Raw genomic sequence first — 9,670 nt, 5'->3', positions numbered from 1 at the left:
ACGGGAGTTGCATAATCTCATAGTCATAGGAACATGTATAAGTCATGAAGAAAGCAATAGCAACATACTAAACGATCGGGTGCTAAGCTAATGGAATGGGTCATGTCAATCAGATCATTCTGCTAATGATGTGACCTCGTTAATCAAATAACAACTCATTGTTCATGGTTAGGAAACATAACCATCTTTGATTAACGAGCTAGTCAAGTAGAGGCATACTAGTGACACTTTGTTTGTCTATGTATTCACACATGTATTATGTTTCCGGTAAATACAATTCTAGCATGAATAATAAACATTTATCATGATTATAAGGAAATAAATAATAACTTTATTATTGCCTCTAGGGCATATTTCCTTCAGTCTCCCACTTGCACTAGAGTCAATAATCTAGATTACACTATAATGATTCTAACACCCATGGAGCCTTGGTGCTGATCATGTTTTGCTCGTGGAAGAGGCTTAGTCAACGGGTCTGCAAAATTCAGATCCGTATGTATCTTGCAAATCTCTATGTCTCCCACCTGGACTAGATCCTGGATGGAGTTGAAGCGTCTCTTGATGTGTTTGGTCCTTTTGTGAAATCTGGATTCCTTTGCCAAGGCAATTGCACCAGTATTGTCATAAAAGATTTTCATTGGACCCGATGCACTAGGTATGACACCTAGATCGGATATGAACTCCTTCATCCAGACTCCTTCATTTGCTGCTTCCGAAGCAGCTATGTATTCCGCTTCACATGTAGATGCCGCTACGACACTTTGTTTAGAACTGCACCAACTGACAGCTCCACCGTTTAATGTAAACACATATCCGGTTTGCGATTTAGAATCGTCCGGATCAGTGTCAAAGCTTGCATCAACGTAACCTTTTACGATGAGCTCTTTGTCACCTCCATATACGAGAAACATATCCTTAGTCCTTTTCAGGTATTTCAGGATGTTCTTGACCGCTGTCCAGTGATCCACTCCTGGATTACTTTGGTACCTCCCTGCTAAACTTATAGCAAGGCACACATCAGGTCTGGTACACAGCATTGCATACATGATAGAGCCTATGGCTGATGCATAGGGAACATCTTTCATATTCTCTCTATCTTCTGCAGTGGTCGGGCATTGAGTCTTACTCAATTTCACACCTTGTAATACAGGCAAGAATCCTTTCTTTGCTTGATCCATTTTGAATTTCTTCAAAATCTTGTCAAGGTATGTGCTTTGTGAAAGTCCAATTAAGCGTCTTGATCTATCTCTATAGATCTTAATGCCTAATATGTAAGCAGCTTCACCGAGGTCTTTCATTGAAAAACTTTTATTCAAGTATCCCTTTATGCTATCCAGAAATTCTATATCATTTCCAATCAGTAATATGTCATCCACATATAATATCAGAAATGCTACAGAGCTCCCACTCACTTTCTTGTAAATACAGGCTTCTCCGAAAGTCTGTATAAAACCAAATGCTTTGATCACACTATCAAAACGTTTATTCCAACTCCGAGAGGCTTGCACCAGTCCATAAATGGATCGCTGGAGCTTGCACACTTTGTTAGCTCCCTTTGGATCGACAAAACCTTCTGGTTGCATCACATACAACTCTTCTTCCAGAAATCCATTCAGGAATGCAGTTTTGACATCCATTTGCCAAATTTCATAATCATAAAATGCGGCAATTGCTAACATGATTCGGACGGACTTAAGCATCGCTACGGGTGAGAAGGTCTCATCGTAGTCAATCCCTTGAACTTGCCGAAAACCTTTTGCAACAAGTCGAGCTTTGTAGACAGTAACATTACCATCAGCGTCAGTCTTCTTCTTAAAGATCCATTTATTCTCAATTGCTTGCCGATCATCGGGCAAGTCAACCAAAGTCCATACTTTGTTCTCATACATGGATCCCATCTCAGATTTCATGGCTTCAAGCCACTTTGCGGAATCTGGGCTCACCATCGCTTCTTCATAGTTCGTAGGTTCATCATGATCTAGTAGCATGACCTCCAGAACAGGATTACCGTACCACTCTGGTGCGGATCTTACTCTGGTTGATCTACGAGGTTCAGCAGTATCTTGATCTAAAGTTTCATGATCATTATCATTGGCTTCCTCACTAACTGGTGTAGGTGTCACTGAAACAGTTTTCTGTGATGAACTACTTTCCAGTAAGGGAGCAGGTACAGTTACCTCGTCAAGTTCTACTTTCCTCCCACTCACTTCTTTCGAGAGAAACTCCTTCTCTAGAAATGATCCATTCTTAGCAACGAATGTCTTGCCTTCGGATCTGTGATAGAAGGTGTACCCAACAGTTTCCTTTGGGTATCCTATGAAGACACATTTCTCCGATTTGGGTTCGAGCTTATCAGGTTGAAGCTTTTTCACATAAGCATCGCAGCCCCAAACTTTAAGAAACGACAACTTTGGTTTCTTGCCAAACCACAGTTCATAAGGTGTCGTCTCAATGGATTTTGATGGTGCCCTATTTAACGTGAATGCGGCCGTCTCTAAAGCATATCCCCAAAAAGATAGCGGTAAATCAGTAAGAGACATCATAGATCGCACCATATCTAGTAAAGTACGATTACGACGTTCGGACACACCATAACGCTGTGGTGTTCCGGGTGGCGTGAGTTGCGAAACTATTCCACAGTTTTTCAAATGTACACCAAACTCGTAACTCAAATATTCTCCTCCACGATCAGATCGTAGAAACTTTATTTTCTTGTTACGATGATTTTCAACTTCACTCTGAAATTCTTTGAACTTTCCAAATGTTTCAGACTTATGTTTCATTAAGTAGATATACCCATATCTGCTTAAATCATCTGTGAAGGTGAGAAAATAACGATATCCGCCACGAGCCTCAATATTCATCGGGCCACATACATCGGTATGTATGATTTCCAACAAATCTGTTGCTCTCTCCATAGTACCGGAGAACGGTGTTTTAGTCATCTTGCCCATGAGGCACGGTTCGCAAGTACCAAGTGATTCATAATCAAGTGGTTCCAAAAGTCCATCAGCATGGAGTTTCTTCATGCGCTTTATACCGATATGACCTAAACGACAGTGCCACAAATAAGTTGCATTTTCATTATCAACTCTGCATCTTTTGGCTTCAATATTATGAATATGTGTATTACTACTATCGAGATTCAATAAGAATAGACCACTCTTCAAGGGTGCATGACCATAAAAGATATTACTCATATAAATAGAACAACCATTATTCTCTGATTTAAATGAATAACCGTCTCGCATTAAACAAGATCCAGATATAATGTTCATGCTCAACGCTGGCACCAAATAACAATTATTTAGGTCTAATATTAATCCCGAAGGTAGATGTAGAGGTAGCGTGCCGACTGCGATCACATCGACTTTGGAACCGTTTCCCACGCGCATCGCCACCTCGTCCTTTGCCAGTGCCCGCTTATTCCGTAGTCCCTGTTTCGAGTTGCAAATATTAGCAATAGAACCAGTATCAAATACCCAGGTGCTACTGCGAGCTCTAGTAAGGTACACATCAATAACATGTATATCACATATACCTTTGTTCACCTTGCCATCCTTCTTATCCGCCAAATACTTGGGGCAGTTCCGCTTCCAGTGACCAGTCTGCTTGCAGTAGAAGCACTCAGTTTCAGGCTTAGGTCCAGACTTGGGTTTCTTCTCTTGAGCAGCAACTTGCTTGCCGTTCTTCTTGAAGTTCCCCTTTTTCTTCCCTTTGCCCTTTTTCTTGAAACTAGTGGTCTTGTTAACCATCAACACTTGATGCTACTTCTTGATTTCTACCTCCGCAGCTTTCAGCATTGCGAAGAGCTCGGGAATAGTCTTGTTCATCCCTTGCATATTATAGTTCATCACGAAGCTCTTGTAGCTTGGTGGTAGTGATTGGAGAATTCTGTCAATGACGCAATCATCCGGAAGATTAACTCCCAATTGAATTAAGTGATTATTATACCCAGACATTTTGAGTATATGCTCACTGACAGAACTGTTCTCCTCCATCTTGCAGCTATAGAACTTATTGGAGACTTCATATCTCTCAATTCGGGCATTTGCTTGAAATATTAACTTCAACTCCTGGAACATCTCATATGCTCCATGACGTTCAAAACGTCGTTGAAGTCCCGATTCTAAGCCGTAAAGCATGGCACACTGAACTATCGAGTAGTCATCAGCTTTGCTCTGCCAGACGTTCATAATATCTGGTGTTGCTCCAGCAGCAGGCCTGGCACCCAGCGGTGCTTCCAGGACGTAATTCTTCTGTGCAGCAATGAGGATAATCCTCAAGTTACGGACCCAGTCCGTGTAATTGCTACCATCATCTTTCAACTTTGCTTTCTCAAGGAACGCATTAAAATTCAACGGAACAATAGCACGAGCCATCTATCTACAATCAACATAAACAAGCAAGATACTATCAGGTACTAAGTTCATGATAAATTTAAGTTCAATTAATCATATTATTTAAGAACTCCCACTTAGATAGAAATCCCTCTAATCCTCTAAGTGATTACGTGATCCAAATCAACTAAACCATGACCGATCATCACGTGAGATGGAGTAGTTTTCAATGGTGAACATTGCTATGTTGATCATATCTACTATATGATTCACGCTCGACCTTTCGGTCTCCGTGTTCCGAGGCCATATCTGCATATGCTAGGCTCGTCAAGTTTAACCTGAGTATTCTGCGTGTGCAAAACTGGCTTGCACCCGTTGTAGATGGACGTAGAGCTTATCACACCCGATCATCACGTGGTGTCTGGGCACGACGAACTTTGGCAACGGTGCATACTCAGGGAGAACACTTCTTGATAATTTAGTGAGAGATCATCTTATAATGCTACCGTCAATCAAAGCAAGATAAGATGCATAAAAAGATAAACATCACATGCAATCAATATAAGTGATATGATATGCTCATCATCATCTTGTGCTTGTGATCTCCATCTCCGAAGCACCGTCATGATCACCATCGTCACCGGCGCGACACCTTGATCTCCATCGTAGCATCGTTGTCGTCTCGCCAATCTTATGCTTCCACGACTATCACTACCGTTTAGTAATAAAGTAAAGCATTACATCACGATTGCATTGCATACAATAAAGCGACAACCATATGGCTCCTGCCAGTTGCCGATAACTCGGTTACAAAACATGATCATCTCATACAATAAAATTCAGCATCATGTTTTGACCATATCACATCACAACATGCCCTGCAAAAACAAGTTAGACGTCCTCTACTTTGTTGTTGCATGTTTTACGTGGCTGCTACGGGCTTAAGTAAGAACCAATCTCACCTACGCATCAAAACCACAACGATAGTTTGTCAAATAGACTCCGTTTTAACCTTCGCAAGGACCGGGCGTAGCCATACTTGGTTCAACTAAAGTTGGAGAGACTGTTGCCCGCAAGCCATCTCTGTGCAAAGCACGTCGAGGGAACCGGTCTCGCGTAAGCGTACGCGTAAGGTTGGTCCGGGTCGTCTCGTCCAACAATACCGCCGAACCAAAGTATGACATGCTGGTAGGCAGTATGACTTGTATCGTCCACAACTCACTTGTGTTCTACTCGTGCATATAACATCAACATAAATAACCTAGGCTCGGATGCCACTGTTGGGTTTCGTAGTAATTTCAAAAAATTTCCTACGTACACACAGGATCATGTGATGCATAGCAACGAGGGGAGAGTATTGTCTACGTACCCAACACAGACCGACTGCGGAAGCGATGACATGACGTAGAGGAAGTAGTCGTACGTCTTCACGATCCAACCGATCAAGTACCGAAACTACGGCACCTCCGAGTTCGAGCACACGTTCAGCTCGATGACGATCCCCGGACTCCGATCCAGCAAAGTGTCGGGGAAGAGTTTCGTCAGCACGACGGCGTGGTGACGATCTTGATGAACTACAGCAGCAGGGCTTCGCCTAAACTCCGCTACAGTATTATCGAAGAATATGGTGGCAGGGGCACCGCACACGGCTAAGGAATAGATCACGTGGATCAACTTGTGTCAACTTGTGTGTTTAGAGGTGCCCCTGCCTCCGTATATAAAGGAGGAGAGGAGGGGAGGCTGGCCGGCCAAGGGGGGGAGGCGCAGGAGAGTCCTACTCCCTCTGGGAGTAGGATTCCCCCTCCAATCCTAGTCCAACTAGGATTCCTCGGAGGGGAAAAGAGGAGGAGGGGGCCGGCCACCTCTCCTAGTCCTAATAGGACTAGGGGAAGGGGGGGCGCAGCCCAACTAGGGCAGCCCCTTATCTTTTCCACTAAGGCCCACTATGGCCCAAATAGCTCCCGGGGGGTTCCGGTAACGCTCCCGGTATTCCGGTAAAATCCCGATTTCACCCGGAACACTTCCGATGTCCAAACATAGGCTTCCAATATATCAATCTTTACGTCTCGACCATTTCGAGACTCCTCGTCATGTCCGTGATCACATCCGGGACTCCGAACAACCATCGGTACATCAAAATGCATAAACTCATAATATAACTGTCATCGTAACCTTAAGCGTGCGGACCCTACGGGTTCGAGAACAATGTAGACATGACCGAGACACGTCTCTGGTCAATAACCAATAGCGGGACCTGGATGCCCATATTGGCTCCTACATATTCTACGAAGATCTTTATCGGTCAGACCGCATAACAACATACATTGTTCCATTTGTCATCGGTATGTTACTTGCCCGAGATTCGATCGTCGGTATCCAATACCTAGTTCAATCTCGTTATTGGCAAGTCTCTTTACTCGTTCCGTAATACATCATCTCACAACTAACATATTAGTTGTAATGCTTGCAAGGCTTATGTGATGTGTATTACCGAGAGGGCCCAGAGATACCTCTCCGACAATCGGAGTGACAAATCCTAATCTCGAAATACGCCAACCCAACATCGACCATTGGAGACACCTGTAGTACTCCTTTATAGTCACCCATTTACGTTGTGACATTTGGTAGTACCCAAAGTGTTCCTCCGGTAAACGGGAGTTGCATAATCTCATAGTCATAGGAACATGTATAAGTCATGAAGAAAGCAATAGCAACATACTAAACGATCGGGTGCTAAGCTAATGGAATGGGTCATGTCAATTAGATCATTCTGCTAATGATGTTACCTCGTTAATCAAATAACAACTCATTGTTCATGGTTAGGAAACATAACCATCTTTGATTAACGAGCTAGTCAAGTAGAGGCATACTAGTGACACTTTGTTTGTCTATGTATTCACACATGTATTATGTTTCCGGTAAATACAATTCTAGCATGAATAATAAACAATTGTCATGATTATAAGGAAATAAATAATAACTTTATTATTGCCTCTAGGGCATATTTCCTTCAAGCACAATACCGCTAGACAAAGGGAATTGAATACGGGATTGATTGAGTCCTTGACATCGTGGTTCATCCGATGAAATCATCATGGAACATGTGGGAGCCAACATGGGTATCCAGATCCCGCTGTTGGTTGTTGACAGGAGAACGTCTCGGTCATGTCTGCATGGTTCCCGAACTCGTAGGGTCTACACACTTAAGGTTCGATGACGCTAGGGTTGTAGGGAATAGATGTATGTGGTTACCGAATGTTGTTCGGAGTCCCGGATGAGATCCCGGACGTCACGAGGAGTTCCAGAATGGTCCGGAGGTAAAGAATAATATATAGGAAGTGAGGTTTTGGCCACCGAAAGTGTTTCGGGGGTCACCGGTAATGTATCGGGACCACCGGAAGGGTTCTGAGGTCCACCGGGAGGGGCCACCAGCCCCGGAGGCTTACATGGGCCTAGTGTGGAGAGGGACCAGCCCCAGAGTGGGCTGGTGCGCCTCCCACCAAGGCCCAAGGCGCAGCTAGGAGGGGAGAGGGGAAACCCTAGGCGCAGATGGGCCTAAAGGCCCACCCTAGGGCGCGCCCCCTCTCTCCCCCTCTTGGTCGCCCCCTCCAAGTCCCATCTAGGGCTGCCGCACCCCTAGGGTGGGAACCCTAGATGGGGGCGCAGCCACCTCTCCTCCTCCTATAAATAGTGGGGGTTTTGGGGCTGCCAGAGACACACGAACGTCTCCCTGGCGCAGCCCTACCTCTCTCCCTTCTCCTCTCCCGCGGTGCTTGGCGAAGCCCTGCAGGATTTCCACGCTCCTCCACCACCACCACGTCGTTGTGCTGCTGCTGGATGGAGTCTTCCACAACCTCTCCCTCTCTCCTTGCTGGATCAAGGCATGGGAGACGTCACCGGGCTGTACGTGTGTGGAACGCGGAGGTGCCATCCGTTCGGCACTAGGATCTCCGGTGATTTGGATCACGACAAGTACGACTCCTTCAACCCCGTTCTCTTGAATGCTTCCACTTAGCGATCTACAAGGGTATGTAGATGCACTCTCCTTCCCCTTGTTGCTAGTCTCTCCATAGATAGATCTTGGTGACTCGTAGGAAAATTTTGAATTTCTGCTATGTTCCCCAACAATGGCCTGGTTGTTGATCATGATATGAAGATGATCGTTTTGCGCATGATATGGCCTGGTTGTTGATCATGATATGAAGAAAGATCATATATTTGTTCGGTGGAGGCCATGAATCCGTGCTTTTCTTTCTGCAACATGTATGAAATTTGCTCTGTACTTGAGTTACCTGTCTGAATATTGAAATGTCTGAACTTGATTTAGTACAATAAATGAACATTGACAGTGAGCATTGCCACCTTGCTTGTTTTGGTCCAATTACAGTACTTTACTGCTTGCTCAGTATCCTTACTTAGGTGAGCATTTGGAGTTAACTGAATATTTGCAGTAACTGAACATCTGGAGTTAACTGAATATTTTCAGCTTGACTGAACATTCATAAATGTCTCTGTTTATGTTGTCTGAACATTGCAAGTTTGAATGTTTTGCAGGACCTCTTTGTACTTGCCTTTGTCTGAAATGTCTGATCTTTTTTCACTTTCATTGTTTTGCAGGACCCTTAAGCAACCACTTCTCTGTTGAGGTCATACATGGTGGCTATTTCCTTTGTGCAGACAAGCATAGGGGTTACCACAATGGCCACTCCATTTGGTATGACTATTGTGACATAGATAACTGGACACCTACTGTTGCTGCTAGTCTGGTTGAGGAAATTGGGTATGAGTTTGAGGGCAGGATCAGGGCTTATTGGTGTTGGGGAACGTAGCAGAAATTCAAAATTTTCCTACGTGTCACCAAGATCTATCTATGGAGAAACCAACAACGAGGGGAAGGAGAGTGCATCTACATACCCTTGTAGATCGCTAAGCGGAAGCGTTCAAGAGAACGGGGTTGAAGGAGTCGTACTCGTCGTGATCCAAATCACCGGAGATCCTAGTGCCGAACGGACGGCACCTTCGCGTTCAACACACGTACAGCCCGATGACGTCTCCCACGCCTTGATCCAGCAAGGAGAGAGGGAGAGGTTGAGGAAGACTCCATGCAGCAGCAGCACAACGGCGTGGTGGTGATGGAGGAGCGTGGTAGTCCAGCAGGGCTTCGCCAAGCACCGCGAGATATGAGGAGAAGGGAGAGAGGTAGGGCTGCGCCAAGAGGAGAAGTTCTCATGTGTATGCAGCCCCAAATATCTCAACTATATATAGGGGAGAGGGAGGGGGCTGCGCGTCCCCTAGGGTTCCACCCAAAGGGGTGCGGCTGCCCCCAAAAC

This window comes from Triticum aestivum, chromosome 1B (assembly GCF_018294505.1).
Source record: "Triticum aestivum cultivar Chinese Spring chromosome 1B, IWGSC CS RefSeq v2.1, whole genome shotgun sequence".
Taxonomy (NCBI): domain Eukaryota; kingdom Viridiplantae; phylum Streptophyta; class Magnoliopsida; order Poales; family Poaceae; genus Triticum; species Triticum aestivum.
This window is presented reverse-complemented; position numbering follows the sequence as displayed.